Here is a 17223-nt window from a genome sequence, read left to right as displayed (position 1 = left end):
GAGGGGCAAGCATGCTGGCAGGGGGGAGAGTTGGGGGCGAGCAGGCAGGTGGGGGGGCAGTTGGGGCCAAGCAGGCCGGCGGGAGGGCAGTAGGTGGTGAGTAGGCTGGCGGGGGGGCAGTTGAGGGTGATCAGGCCAGCAGGGGGGGCAGTTGGGGACAAGCAGGCTGGCAGGGGGGCAATTGGGGGCAATCAGGCCAGCAATGGGGGCAGCTGGGGATGAAAAGGCCAGTGGGGGCGAGCAGGCTGGCAGGCAGGTAAGCGGTTAGGAGCCAGCAGTCCCGGATTGTGAGAGGGATGTCTGACTGCCGGTTTAGGCCCGATCCCTGTGGGGATCTCAGATTGGAGAGGGTTCAGGCTGAGCTGAGGGACCCCCCCGCCCCCGCCGTGCATGAATTTCGTGCACCAGGCCACTAGTATATGCATAACCCATGAACACACAATATTGTGGTGAAAGCCTGGTGCAGGGGGTGGAGGCAGGCTAGAAAAGGTCAATGGGGGGGAAAGGGGACATATGTAATACTTTAAACAATGAAGTTTTAATTTAAAAATTTTAAAAATAAAATAGCCATCTTCTAAAATTGATAAAATAACCACCTTTGCTTCTCTCTCCTTTCATATATGGTCCTTCTATACCACATTAAAAAAAGACTGTATTAAAGCAGGCTTCTTTATTTTCTTTCTGTTATTAAATGCCCTTATATATTATTGACAAAGTATGAAAACAATTCTTATGAATAAATCCGAGATCTTTAAAGCATAGATTACATTGTTACTGTATTTGCCAGATAGTATACTTACTACTGAGGGAGGCAAAAACAAAAATAAAAACCACACATCATTTTCCTGACCAAAAGTAACTCATAATCAGATGGCAAATATGAAAACAAATAATTAAAATATATTCTGTTAAATTCAAAACTAAACGATTGACTATATGATAGCCTAGCAAGTAAGTAGGCTAAGGCTGGCAGGGCAGGTCTCAGAGGATTTAACAAAGGAGATGCTATTTGAGCTGGGCTAGGATGAGGGGTCTTCATCAGATGTGATAAGCAACAAATATTTGTTTTTTCTTTTAGAATATCTTCTATAAAATAACTGAGCTATAACTCAGTTCTCAGTTGCTGGAACAGGGACCAGGGGTGGGAATTATTTCCAGGGAAGAAGGAGGACAGAAATGAGGGAGGGAAGCAACAAAGATTAACTGGGGAGGAATCTGCAGAGTTTACAGCAGGTAAATGCTTGGGGTCCATGATTCAGCTGATCTTTATTTTTAACTACTTACTACCTCCAATTCCCCCAGACACCAGTAGTCCATGGACCACACTTTGAGAAACAATGCTTTATCACAGCCGTGGGCAAACTACGGCCCGCGGGCCGGATCCAGCCGTTTGAAATGAATAAAACTAAAAAAAAAAGACCGTACCCTTTTATGTAATGATGTTTACTTTGAATTTATGTTAGTTCACACAAACACTCCATCCATGCTTTTGTTCCGGCCCTCCGGTCCAGTTTAAGAACCCATTGTGGCCCTCGAGTCAAAAAGTTTGCCCACCCCTGCTTTATCATCTCATTAAGACTTTTAGTCTTCATCTAGTTAAGAAAGTGGAGTTTATTTGTTGCCTTTTTGTAGTTTAAAAAATTGCTATTAGGGGTACGTTACTTGGTATCTGCTGTTTAGTGTCTATTGTAAACATTTTGTCATTTTTCTTATTTGAATCACTATGATACATTGATTTAAAATATAAAACCATGTTTAAATTTCTGGGATAAACTCTATTCATTGCAGAATATTCTTTCAGTACTCTTAAAATCTATTTACTAAACTTTTATAAAACTGAGCTATAATTCCTTAGTTCAATTTTACTGTGGAAAATCTCAAACATATTTTAACATGTAGAGAAAACAGTACATTGGACCCACATGTAGTCATCATTCGGCTTCAATAATTACCAGCATGGCCAATCTTATTTCATGTTTACTATTCTCCCACTCCAAGATTTCTTTGAAGAAAATTCCAGTAATCATATAATTTCATGTGTAAAAATTTCAGTATGTATTTCTACCATAAAGATTTATTTTATATATAACTACAATATCTTAATAAAGTACTGAAAGTAGTAATCCCTTAATGTCATCAAGTAGCTAGTGTTTAATATTCTTAGTTTCTCAACTTCTTTAACAAAAAATCAATATCTAATAAGTACTATAAATTACAGTGAATAGACATTCCTTTTAAAGTGTTTTTTTTAATCAATAGCTTTTCCTATTATATTTTTAGTTAGATCTATTGAGGCATGATGTACTACTAATAAAGTTCACCCATTTTAAATGTACATTTCTATGAATTAAGACAAACCCCTACATCTATATAACCAACTCTATAATCAAGTTATAGAAAACACTCATGACCTCCAAAATTTCCTTTGTGATCTTTTATAGCAGCGGTTCTCAACCTGTGGGTCCCGACCCCTTTGGGGGTCGAACAACCCTTTCACAGGGGTCGCCTTAGACCATCGGAAAACATATATAATTACATATTGTTTTTGTGATTAATCACTATGCTTTAATTATGTTCAATTTGTAACAATGAAATTGGGGGTCACCACAACATGAGGAACTGTATTAAAAGGTCGCGGCATTAGGAAGGTTGAGAACCACTGCTTTATAGTGAGACTCTTCCCCACCAAGCCCTTGGCAACCACTCATCTGATTTCTGCGCCAATGGTTCTGACTTTCCCAAAATGTCAAATGAATGAAATCACATAGCAGATAGTCTTTGAGTTGTTTTTTTTTTTATGTTAGCATAGTGTATTTGAGATTTATCTATGTTGCTGTATCAATAGTTAAGTTCCTTTTTATTGCTGAAAAGTATTCTACTGCATAGCATTTCCTAGTTGATAGACATATGGGCTATTTTCAGTTAGAGAATTATAAGTAAAGCCACTCTAATATATCATTTACAGATTCTTATAGGAACCCATGCTTTCTTTCTTCTATGGTACATAGAAATTACTGGATTATGTGAGGAATACTTTTTTTTTAAGTGTCATATTCCAAAATGGCTATGAAGTTTTGCATTCCCATTAGGGGAATATGTTATTTTCCTATTGCTCCACATCCATGGTATTATCCAGTTTTTGAGGCATGCTAACATGTGTGCAACAGGATCTCATTGCTTTAATGTTTCCCTAATGACTAGACAGCTTATCTTTTTCACTACTTGAAATCAAATTTACTAAATAAAACAAAATTGTTTTGTCACACTTTCTGGATTTTCCTAATTATAATATATCATTGAAAGGTGCTTCCCCATTTCCTGTATTTTCTTTAAATTAAAGATCTATTTAGTGGCTTGATCTGATTCAGGTTCCATTTATTTTTATATTTCGTAAGATTACTTTATTGGTGGTGTTTCATAGTCCTTATACCAGAAAACAGGGACGATATTAATTTCCACTAGGATCACTGAGAAAGAACTCTAGAACCAACTTGCATAGGCTCCAACTGGACAAAAATAATTTGATCATAAACAAGGTTAATGACTGGAAGGAATTAAAATATTTCAAATATGCTTAAATCCAAGCACTTTGGAAGGGATTTTAGAGATAGGACAGTGAGTCTTAGGGAAGAAGGGGGAGAGATCAACCAAAGGACTTGTATGCATGCATATAAGCCTAACCAATGGACACAGACAACAGGAGGTGAGGGCATGAGTGGGGGGCGGGGGATAAGAGGGTAATAGGGATATAAGGACACATATGTAATACCTTAATCAATAAAGAAATTTAAAAAAAGAGAGGGTCCATGGGGGAGGAATGCATATGTGAAGGGCAGAAATAGCTCCAAGATGCCAAAATGCTTATCTTACTTGTACAGAGGATAAAGAAATGTCACAGGATAAGGAAGGAAGACATACATTCACAGAAAATAAAGAAAGGTCACAAGGTACCAGGAAGAGGGGAAGATATTTTCACAGAGAATAAAGGAATGTAGCAAGATAAGGGGGAGAGAAAGAAGGAGGCACCAGCTGGGCTTTGATCTTTGAAACTGATATCCTGCAAAAGAGGGACCAATTAAGAAAGCACAGGGTCATAAAATGGGGAAGGGGTCCAATTAGAAGGGAACATAGACGAAGAACTACAGCCTTTTTAAACCTGGAGACAAAGAGACTCAGACAGATTTTGGATTTTTTATTTTTTCCATTAGAGAGAAAGAGAGCAGGTTTTTTCTGCATTTGGGGGTCCCATTTGGAGACCCCTTACTTGGGAAAGTTTGTATATGCTTCCAGTAAACTTTCACATTTTTATTAAAGAAGCCTTTTAGTCCACAAGTTTATTATTCTTCAAACTTTGTGGGCAAGGACCCACGGAAGAATCTGCACCCTGAACCCCACGTTTCACATTCATAATGATAAATATACCATTAATAAATTTTGCAGCATACTAGGAAGCCATCCTATACTAATAAAAGACAAACATGCAAATTGACTGTGCTTCCGCTATGCCTTAAGCCACGCCCACCAGCCAATCAGAGCGACTATATGCAAACTAACCCAACCAAGATGGCGGCCAGCAGCCACAGAGCTGGAGCGAGCAGGAGGAAGCCAAGGCTCCCCCCCTGCCGTGGCCTGGCTCTGAGCTCCACTGAAAGCAACAAAGTTTCAATTATAGAAGGTAAATAAACCCCAGAATAAAAAAAAGAAGAAAAAAAAGGAGAGGCTGAGAGCTTACGTCGCCAGGGTGCTTGGCCAGCCTGAAAACGGCCCTCAGCCCCCCACCCAGACTGGCCAGGCACCCCAGTGGGGACCCCCCACCCTAAAGGGGGTGTGGCCAGCCTGAAAACAGCCATCAGCCCCTCACCCAGGCTGGCCAAACCTCCATGGGGTGAGGGTCCCCACTGGGGTGGACATCCTCCAAGGGGTCCCACACTGCAAGAGGGCATAGGCCGGGCTGAGGGACCCCCCGAGTGCACAAATTTTTGTGCACTGGGCCTCTAGTTATTTATAAAACTGGTAAATAATCTGAAAAGAATAAAACATTTATTTTGCTTTTTCTATATAAGGTACTTCTGAATAAGGAAATAAAGGAACATTTTTGTCACTGAAATATTTCATTTAATAAATGAAGAAGAAATGACCAAATTACTCTATATCATTTTCTACTCTTAATAAATTAATGTATTTAGCTAATGGTTTCCAATAGCTGCTGACCTCCATCACAAAAAGATAATAGCAGACACAAGGGGCTAGAGCTTTATAAAAGGCTTTCTGTGTAGTTTCATCTACTTTATATCAACAATAATTCTAACAAGCCTAGAAGTAACAGACAGAAAGTACAGTAATGATGATATATAAGTATATATCATATGTGTACACACACACACACACACACACACACACACACAAATATACAAAAATACAAAAATGATATCTGATGGCATCTGGGATCACAATAACAAAAACAAAAACAATCTGAAATATTTGGAAGAAAAGCTAAAGATACTATAATAAATATTCAAACTATAAACTTATTGTCAAATAAAAGTTATTTTTATTTTTGGTATATACTATTCAGAAGTACATCATACCATTATCTACTCTGGGGGGACATGAAAGCTTAGTCATTTAGCATATTAATATATCTGGGATACAACATTATTTCCCTAGTAAAATAATGATACTAACCATAATCAATTTAGAAAAGATTTTCTACATATTTATCTTCAGTAATATCCGTATTATCCTATATATTATTGTTTTTAAATACCCAATTTACAGATGAGAGAACTGAGTCTCAGGAGAGGTTAAGTAATTTTTCTGAAGATCAGTGATAGATTTGGATTCCCATCATTTAAACCTAAACCTTTTTTTTCAAGTGTTATTTTCTTCCTGCTTTTTAAGTTTGAATATAAAAATTTATTATTTGTTTTGTTTTAAAAAATTTTTGTAGGTACAGAGAACCATCATCATTTCTTTTTCTAATTGCAAATTTTCATAAGTTTTCATCCAAATTTTCACATTAATGGTTTATACAGAAAATGTATCATTACTATATACAAACCCTGCCATTTAACTTAAAGGGTTTTATGAAGTAGAGTGTTCAAAAATCCAAAATATGAATTGAAGCCCATCAAGAGAGATTTGTTTTTTGTAAATTGCATATAGAATTTATACTGATTAGTTCATATAAATATTTTTTCTAAAACATATTTAGTCTATTTGGTTCTCCAAATTTATAATTTATAAACTGTATTAATTTCAAAACAAACAAAAAGGAAAACATGTAAATACCTGCAACACTGTAGATCCTTAGGAAGAATATTTTTGTTTCTTAGTTTCTTCAAGAAACAAAATTTACATAATTGCTTTATTTTCTTCATTAAACTGCAATCATGCCTTTTAAAAATTTATAAGAACAGTAAAGTTTCAAATTTGTATTCCAGACAAATGAATTATACATTTATACTAGAATAAAACTGAGGGATTTTGAAAACTTTAATATCATTACACATGATAAATGTTTAATTTTATAATTTGTTTCATATATAAAACCCCCACAAATTCAGGATTTCCAGGAACACTAATTGCATTAATCCCAGCAAGGTGAGAGCTCCTCCTGCTGGTTTTAAACAAAAGTTATCTAGTCCCTACCAGAGTGTAAAAATGCTGTAAACCAAAAGAGGAAAAAAAAAATTCTAATATAATGACATTAACTTCAGTAAAAAGTCAATACTTTTTATTTAATGGCATAGTCCTAAATATAACAAGATTAACACCTATTATTTATTTAAAGAGTATAATGAAAATATATTTATTCATATCATAATAAATGAGAAAGCTGATAAACCAAAAAACACATGCAAGTAGTAATGCATGTGTATGTGTGTATCTAAATTTAACAAGAGACTATTTGAATGTCATCCTGTTTAGATTCTGCTTTAAAATGACATTCAGATGACCACATTAACTAATTTAGTTTTGATATAATTACATATTTTTGATTGACAAAAATCAAAGCTTTTATTTCCAGATTTGTAGATGATGATACCGTATCTACCCTCACATAGAATATCAATATCGAATTCCTAAAAAAATCAAACATATATTGTTTTAAATAAGTGTACGATTATGTTTATCTGCGGTATGTCTTCTATGTAGTGGTATTATTTTTAAGGCAACATTTTCCAAAAAAGTTAACTCCTTCTTAAAAACCGAAATCAATATTTATTCATTAGGTGTACTTATAGCATTTTATTTTGCTGTGGCTTTCTTATTCCTGTTGCTGCTTATTTTTAATATAGGCATTGTTCATAAATAATATCTCTATCACATGAGAGTTTGGAAGTCCTACTGGAAAGATAAGATAATATGAACATAATGAAATATATTGTGACTACTTATTTGAAAGTCTTATTTACAATATAATGACCATCTCGATACAAAATCGTTTCTATATAAAGGAAGAACAGTATTTAAAAATTATTAAATCCTTACTTTAAAAAGAAACAATAGTGGCTTTGCACTGGGAAGAAAAAATGACTTTAACTGGGATCTAAAAAAAAAAAATTGTATTAGTAAAAAAAGAGCAATTTTTTTCCTTGAAAATCGAAGGGAAAACTTTTTCCCTACAAATTTCCCCCCCTCCATTACACTTATATGGACATAATGAAAATAGTTTTTACCCTCCATTACGGACCTATAGAGTCACAAAAAATGTTCCTGGATTTTACATTAAGACATTTTGGCATATTTCAATAAATACTTATTGATTCTGTTATATTGAAGACTATATTAGCTATTGCAGGGTATAGAAAGCTTGTAAAATACAATGTCTACCCACACGGAGTACCTGGTGTCATTTTTTTTTCACTCCTACTCTTAGAATTTTGTGTTCACCTACACACCGTAGTTTATTCAAACATAAAAATAGCAGAACAGATTAAAATGACCTGTTTAGAGGGCTCTGATGAAGAAATGCTGCAGCTATTTAGTAGAATGTGTGGAATTAAATTGCTGTTCCAGAAGGGCAGACATCCAATAGCACATCAACATCACCATCAAAACTGTCAGTAATTGGACCACTTATCTCGGTTTTTATAGAAGTGCCAAGGAATGAATAGACTGTAAATGCATCCCAGTAGTCAACAGGAAGGGAAACAATAATTTTCTACCTGAAAAATCTTCTCCAAAATAATCCGAAATTCAAGAAATCTGTGCTAAATTTGTCATGATAGTGTTTCATTTAGAGTAGGAGATTTTTTTTTAAGTTGAGGTAAATATTATCAGAAGTAACCAATTTTTAATTTTTTTATTTTTATTAGATTGATTTTTAGAGAGAGAGAGGAAAGGGGAGGGAGAACGCCACATTTTTTTTCTAATCTAAGATTTAGTCATCAGAAATAAAAAAAATTATCAAGTAAAAACCTTAATTGCCTTGTCATAATTTTTAAAAAAAACAACCCACGAAACATAGTAATTTTGAAAGGATAATTTTATCCATTTGTCCATTGAAATTATGGCCAAATCAAGGTACAATTATTAATATTACTTTAACTTAAATATTAGTCCTGCAATGTATGAACTAGCTCCTCAAGGTCAAGGAGTGTGTGTGTGAGTGTGTGTGTGCATTTAATGAATGAAATGAATAAATGAATGGAGTGCAAGTAAAGTAGCCATGGCAAGAAACTCATTATCTTGGGAAATAACATTCTTAACCAACTTTTAGTGTAGACTAAATGGGAAGGCAGGCACTAGATGAAATTTAAATGGCCATTGTGCTTAGTTTGTAATGCAGAAGGTCAAAGGCTATTCACATATGATGTCTCTGAAATGTGGTTAAGGGGCAACGTGGTCTTCAGGAAAAATAAAATCTAAATAGCAACTTGTTTTGAATACAGAATGGAATGTAAGAAGACAAACCATTTCTGTACCTTTTAGGGTCCTCTTCTCTTCACATTGGCCACAACTCAGCAAGGTAAGCTCTCAGGCTACCTGCTGTCAGCCTAAGCTCTGTGCATCTACCCCCGTCTCTAACAATACAAGTGTTCAAATAATCATGTCTTATCTGCTGCCCCACTGAAAGCATCCATCAAATCCAGAAATCATCTCAATAAGATAGCACACAAATGAGCTTATGAATACTCATTTCTCCTTATTCCTTCTTGCATTATTTATTCATTTATCCAAATTAAATTTGAATTATAGAACCTTTCAGGTAATAGTGACTTGGGACTCTCCTAGCATACCTCAAAATCACACCACATCAGCAATTCTTCACAGAACTACATTGAAATATAATTTGTAAAATTCCAACTTTTATTTGTCCATATAAATTACTCCCTGTTTTACATTATATCTTCTATTTAATTCCTATTTGGATTTTTTAAATGGCTACAGTATTATGTGCTTGTGTAAATTGGCCAAGTCATAACTCTTATTCTACAAATTGTTTGGAGTTGCTCTGCCCTAAACCAAGTAATTCTCTAAGTCTTAGTAATCGCTCCAACTTGGCTCTCAACAGTCTCTGGTCTTGTTAGCCATTCTTCCAGGGAATCATGGCTTAGTATGTATTTGTTTACTGTATGATAGGGGATGATTTTATCTTCTTTACCCTTTGAATTTCTCTTATTAATTGATCCACTAAAGTATCTTTGAGAGAGATCTAAGGATAATACTGTACTTTTCTTATATTTCCACCACCCCCTCTCTCCAACTATTTCAGTAATATTAACCATACTTGAGTTCCTTTTGTCTCTAAAAAAGCTGGATTCAAATTGCCAGTATTTAAGACTCTTCTGTAAAGCAACTAAACTCTTCATGAACACTTAGATTTCACAGTCAGCTGCCTATAAAACATGGTTATCAGGTCATGAAACTTGATAATCTGTTCATAAAGTAATATATATTCTGAGAAGATGCTGCAAAAAGAATATTTTAAATAAAATGTAATTTTCTAACCTTTTAACCACAATTTCAACATCCTTGACTGTCTAAAGAATGTGTGTTGCCTTCTGAATTGTTAAATTGAATTGTACTAAAGGTTTTGGTTAGTAGCATTGCCTGTGGAACTAGCACAGTCTATAATGAGAGAAATGAAAAGGAAAAATGGGAGGACACAATAAAACATTAAGGCAACCAGTTGTATCATTTACACATTAAATAGCTTTTAGCATAACTATTTGAAAATAGAGTAATGAGAACCATGTAGGACAACTTCCTACTGAAAACTACAGACGTAATGACACAGCATATACGATGCCAGATTTAGAGGCCATGAACTGCGAGACAGATGATCTTGTGAGGCATATTTCTTTACTGCAGAGGAGTCAGGAGGAGGTACGGTTCATAAATGAAACATTTACAAATGTGACCCATGCCAAGAGCAGCATGGCTTCAGTACAGAGAAAAGAATGACAGATGGAAGTTTTATTGTTGGCAGAAAAATCCTATATAATAAAAGGGTAATTGGCAAATCGACCGAATGGTGGAACAACCGGTGGCTATGACACACACTGACCACCAGGGGCAGACACTCAGCTCAGGAGCTGCCCCCTGGTGGTCAGTGTGCTCCCACAGGGGGAGTGCCACTCAGCCAGGAGCTGGGCTCACGGCTGGCGAGCGCAGCGGCCATGGCAGGAGCCTCTCCCACCTCTGCAGCATCGCTAAGGATGTCCATGGGGAGCAGGCCTAAGCCATCAGTGGGATATTCCCGGAGGGCTCCCAGACTGTGAGAGGGTGCTGGCCAGGCTGAGGGACCCCCCACCCCCCAGTACACGATTTTCGTTCACTGGGCCTCCAGTATAAAACAAAACAAAACAAAACAAAACAAAACAAAACAAAACAAAACAAAAGACAGGCATTATCATCATTACCCTGTATGCAAGACAAGTCATAAGTGCTATTGTCTAAGTGTGTATCACCAGGATCTTGTGCAGTGAAGTAAATACAACAGAAATGATGATGACATTTTATAATTAAGGCAAATGAAGAATATTTTATCCAACACAGGTTTCTCAGTTATAATTAAGCATAAAAAAGCAGGTACAGGCTTCCATTAAGACATTGATCAGTTTTAATTCATTGATTACACAAGATATGGACACGGTAAAAACTGTAAAATGTTGAGAAAATCTTGGTGAAGTTATCAGGACCCAGTTCCAACCTGAGCTTTTATGACTGAGATGCTCAATTTTTATCCTTCCAAGGCACAATAATCATATTTCAGGAGACTGATTTTTTAAATTAAATTTTCTGTTATTTAACTCTCTGTTATGCTTTTATTTTTTTCTTTATTGATTAAGGTATTACATATGTGTCCTCATCCCCCCATTACCCCCCTACCCCCCACTCATGCCCTCACCCCACTGTTGTCTGTGTCCATTGGTTAGGCTTGCTTATCAGGCAAACAGGAGACTGATTTATAAACAAAGAGAACTATTTATTCACTGATGATCTGTCTCCCCAAGGAAGGAATCTCCTTCCTTGCAGGTAAACACATTCAAGAGACCAAATCAGGGATTAAAGATTTATTTGAAAATACTAAATTACTGAAAAGGAGTAACCCTGTTTTACTCTTTAAAATCCTCTAGAACTATTTCTATTTAAGGAATAAATAATTTTAACTACCCATTTTAAAGCTCTTAACTGTGAATAGTACTGAATAAACAGTAAGTTTTCTACTTAAAACATATTGCCTTTTTAACACTATTCACAAGGCATATTATGATTTTTATAGTTATAACCAGTTATTGGCTAAATTTTGAAAGACCTAATTTTTATTTTTTTGAAAAAAAATACTTGGTTTATTTCATTTTTTTTAATGTATCTGTCCAATTTTCCCAAAACCATTTATTGAAGAGACTGTCTCAACTCCATTGTATGTTCTTTGCTCCTTTGTCAAATATTAATTGAGCATTATGGCATGGGTCAATTTCTGGGTTCTCTGTGCTGTTCCATTGATCGATATGTCTGGTTTTCTGCCAGTACCAGGCTGTTTTGATTACATGGGTTTGTAGTGTAACTTGATATCAGGTATTGTGATCCATCCAACTTTTTTCTTATTTTTCAAGATTTCTTCAGCTATTCAGGGTCTGTTTTGGTTCCATATAAATTTTTGGAGTATTTGTTTTAGATCTGTGAAATAAGCTGTTGGTATTTTAATAGGGATTGCATTGAATCTATAGATTTCTTTGGGTAGCATCGACATTTTAATGATGTTAATTCTACCCAGCCATGAACATGGTATATTCTTCCACTTGTTTATATCTTCCTTTATCTCTTTTTTCAACATCCTGTAGTTTTCCGAGTACAAGTGTTTTACCTCCTTGGTTAAGTTTATTTTTAAGTATCTTAATTTTTTTTTCTTTCAATGGTAAACAGGGTATTTTTTTAGTTTCTCTTTCTGAGAATTTATTATTGGTGTATAAAAATGTCATCGATTTCTGGGTGTTGATTTTTGTATTCTGCTACATTGCCGAATTCATTTATTAAATTTAGTAGTTTTTGGTGGAGTCTTTAGAGTTTTCTATGTACAATATCATGTCATCTGTAAACAATGAGAGTTTTACTTCCTCCTTTCCAATTTGGATGCTTTTTGTGTTTTATTCTTGTCTGCTCACTATGGCTAGCACTGCCAGTACTGTGTTGAATAACAGTGGTGAAAGTGGACATCCCTGTCTTGTTCCAAAATACACAAGAATAAACTCAAAATGGATAAAAGACCTAAATGTAAGTGGTAAAATTATAAAAATCCTAGAAGAAACCATAGGCAGCAAAATCTCAGACATCTCTCATAGCAATATGTTTATGGATATATCTCCTAGGGCAAGGGAAACTAAGGAGAAAATAAACAAATGGGGCTACATCAAAATAAAAAGCTTCTGCACAGCAAAGGAAACGATCAACATAATTAGAAGGGAACCCACGCATGAGAGAACATATCTGGCAATGATATATCCAATAAAGTGTTAATCTCCAAGTTATACTGGGGACTCATACAACTTAACAAAAGAAAGATAAACAATCCAATAAAAAAAATGGGCAAAAGAGCTAAATAGACACTTCTCCAAAGAGGACATACAGACGGCCAAGAGACATGAAAAAATGCTCAGTCACTGATCATCAGAGAGATGCAAATTAAAAGGACAATGAAGTATCACCTCACACCTGTCAGAATGGCTACCATCAACAAATCAAATGACAAGTGCTGGCGAGGATGCGGAGAAAAAGGAACCCTAGTACACTGCTGGTGGCAATGCAGACTGGTGCAGCCATTATGGAAAACAGTATGAAGTTTCCTCAAAAAATTAAATATGGAACTGCCATATGACCCAGTGGTCCCACTTCTAGGAATATATCCTAACAATCCCAAAACACCAATCTAAAAGAATGTATGCACCCCTTTGTTCATAGCAGCTCAATTTACAATAGCTAAGATCTGGAAACAACCCAAGTGCCCATCAGTAGATGAGTGGATAAAAAAGCTGTGGTACATTTACACCAGGGAATATTATGCGGCAGTAAAAAAAAAAATTAAAAAAAAAGGATCTCTTACCCTCTGAGACAGCATGGGGAGACCTGGAGAGTGTTATGCTAAGAGAAATAAGCCAGTCAGAGAAATACAGTATCAGAAGACCTCACTCATATGTGAAATCTAATGAACAAAATAAACTGATGAACAAAATAGATCCAGAGACACAGAAGCAGGGAACAGAATGTCAAATCTCAGAGGGAAGGTGGGGATGGGTGGGAAGATATCAACCAGAGAACCTACATGTATATATGCATAACCCATGGACACAGACAGTAAGGTGGTGAAGACTGGGGCAGCGAGTGGGGCTGGCTAGAAGGGGTCAATGCAGGGAGAAAAGGGAACATATGTAATACATTCAACAATATTTTAAAAAGGTATTTGGTTCTACCCATACACTCTCTGTAATTACAAAGTAGCATATATTTTTTCCAAGAAGGATTCTTACATATGAGTAAAATAAATCCCAATTACTGAGTTAACTTTATAGTTTCAAATAAGGACAGAGAATAGCATTTGCTGACCATGCCAAATAATTTTGGAAAGGATCTAAACTTTTAGACATTTGGTTGGCCAGATTGTTTCTGTCTTTGGTTGTTCTTTATAGATCTTATTTTTATGACCAAGAATGAGAAGCATTTAAAACAACTTATTTCTTTTTTGATTTATTACTATTATGTTTATTCAGATTTCTTTAGTTTTTACCCAATATCTTTTTTCTATTTCTAGGATATCACATTACATTTTGTCATCATGCAAATAGTTTCTCCTGCTTCAATGACTTTATTTCAACATATAATCGAAAACTGCCAAACTTTAAATAATGCACATTCATATATTCTTCAGGAATCTTTTTGCTTTCTCTGTCTTCACACTTGTCAGATAAAATTTATCAGTTGGGGGGAAGGGAATGGTATACTATTATTCCACTTGCTGTCCATCTCCAAGACAATATCTCCAGCATAAATCTCTCTCTCATGCTTCCAACACAATTCAGATGCCCTTGTTGGTTTGTAAACTGTCCCCTGAACACAGAGGGCACGAACAAACTGAAGAGGAAGACCACTCATACTGATACATGGCAGGTTTAATAAGTAAGGGAACTCACATAGGAGGCTTATTGTGGGATGAAATCTCCTCACTCGCCCTTCGGAATCTTAAATTTATATAGAGGCTTCAACTGGGTTCAGTCACATAAACCATCCAGATGCTATCAGTATCCCAAGCCTGTGTCCCTGGAATAACTTCCACTGTGGGAATGGCGGGTAGAACAGTACATTCCAAGGACAGGGGTGTGAGTGAAGGGCCCTCTATTGCCAGGGTCTAGATCATGGGTCAACTCCTCTCAATTACATTCTTTAACACCCCTCAAAATTAACATGTCTGCTTCTGAGCTCGTTATTTTCCCATGAAAGGGTACCATCATCCCCCGATTTCCCTAGTTCAATTACTGGTAGCCGGCATCTGCTCAAGTTAGGATCCTTGACTCATTCCTCATCTATCAATTTGAAAACTGGACCTTGTAGGCAGAATAATGGTCCCTAAATGGCTCATCTCCTAATCCCAGGAATTTGTGAAGATGCTATGTTATGTGGCAAAGGGAAATAAAGGTTGCAGATGGAATTAAGGTTGCTAATCATTTTACCTTAAAATAAGAGGACTATCCTAGATTATGCAGTGGCCCAATGTAATAATAAAGGCCATTAAAAGCAGAAGAGAGACTCAGAGCAAGATGTGTGACTACAGAAGAAAGGCACAGAGAGATGCAACATTGCTGGCTTGAAGATGGAGGAAAGCATCCATAAGTGAACCAATGTGGACAGCCTCCCAAAGGTGAAAAGGGCAAGGAAATGGATTCTTCCCTAAAGCCTTGAGAAAGGAATACAATCCCACTGACACCTTGATTTTAGCTTAGGGAGACTCCTCAGATTTCTAACCCACAAAGTTGTAAGAATAAATTAGTTTTGTTTAAACTGCTAAATTTGTGATTATTTGTTTCAATGGCAATACATAATCCACTGAATTTTCTGCATCATCTTCAAATCTATCATTTTTTTCTGTTCTCTACCTATTATGTCTCTCAACTGAACTAGGGTCCCTTGGTCTTGTTCCTCTCATTTAATGCAGTCTCATAGAAGTGCCTGAAATACAAATTTGATTTTTCCATTCTCTGTTCAAAATTCCTCAGTGGTTCCCCTTATCACTTATAAAATTCTCCCAAGATATTTGTTACAAATGTATGCTTATTTCTTCATAATGTATATATTGAGCATTCTACCAGGTTCTCTGAGTATAAAGGTGAATCAAAATAAACACAGTGCCAATCTTTAAGGTAATTATAATCTAAAGTAAAAAAACACAGAAAATAAAAAGAAATTATAAAATATGAGAATTTCTATCAACATAATTTAAATTTCAGGCTCAGAGAAAGCCTCTCAAAAGGAGGTAATGATTAGATAGAGTTGAATTCTTCTCTATATTCCTTTTAGACTCCTGATGTGAACTATATAACAATGAACTGGAGAAGATATGAAATAAGATACTGTTTATTTATTTTTAACCCAATATTCATTTTACTTTTTGGGTTCTAAAACCTCTTTCTCACTGAATATGCACTAACATCCTATGGCAAAATATTCAAGAAAACAAATATGACAGCTGTTGTCTTACAAGGTATACTCTGAATTCCTTTTCATTGCACACAAGACACTTCTGGGCTTGGTCCCATCTACCTGCCCTATTTATTCTTCTTCATCTGCAGCCCCTTCCTACCCTCCATTAGTCTGATATACTGGCAGTCCTCAAACTTATCTTGTCCTCTTAACTCTCCATATTTCATGTCATTCCTTTTGCTTGGAATGCTCTCATTCTGTTGGTCCTACAAGAAGACTCCTAGTCATCACTTATGACTGAGTCAAAATATAATTTCTTACAGAACTTTCCTAATTTACTCCTGAAAGATGCAGATGCTCATTTACACTAATGTGCCATTGAAATTTGTACGTACTTCATTAACAATAATTATCTTATCTTACTTTATTTTACCACGATGTATGTATTTACTTGCATTTCTTTGTGTAACTGCTCTTCCATAGACTCCAAAATCCTTGAAGGTTAGAACTATATATTTTAATCCTTATATACGCTTCCCAAAGATTAAACATATTTTAAAAATATCTAATTGAATGGAATATCAAAATGAAAATCAACAGGTAAGGAATTTAAAATATCTAGATTCCTATAACTCCATAGTTCGCAAATGGCTCAAAATGTCTATAAAAATGGACAACCCAGAGCACTCAAACAAAAGCAGTATACCTTCAGTAACTGTAAAGTTCTGAGGAGAGTACACTAAAGAGAGGGGATTTAAGGTCCTGTTGTTATAAACTTAGTGTTCCAAAGAAATAGATAATAAAAGAACTTTGTGCTTTTTATCAGCTTGTGTCAAAAGAGTTATAAGAGCAGAGTTAACAGACCAGCGTAACCAAAATAATAATCATGAAATCTTGATCATACTGGGAAGAAAAAAGAGGAAAGGAAAAAATTACTAAAATGAAATCATAATGATTCAAAAGCTTCAAGTACGTAAAGAGAAATTTCAATGTGAGCTTAGTAGAGATTTTTTTACATAAAAAATAAAAATTTTTTGAAGTAGACGGGCAAATTATTTCAGATTATATATATAAAAATACATA

At 35.5% G+C, this 17223-nt stretch overlaps 1 protein-coding gene across 1 annotated transcript in view; it reads right to left on the bottom strand.

Moving 5' to 3' along the window:
- The window catches only part of LOC102255541 (ephrin type-A receptor 6), a 994071-nt gene that overhangs the window by 910566 nt on the left and 66282 nt on the right, over window positions 1-17223 (bottom strand). The window lies entirely within an intron of this gene.

This window comes from Myotis brandtii, unplaced genomic scaffold (assembly GCF_000412655.1).
Source record: "Myotis brandtii unplaced genomic scaffold, ASM41265v1 scaffold63, whole genome shotgun sequence".
NCBI lineage: Eukaryota > Metazoa > Chordata > Mammalia > Chiroptera > Vespertilionidae > Myotis > Myotis brandtii.
This window is presented reverse-complemented; position numbering and strand designations above follow the sequence as displayed.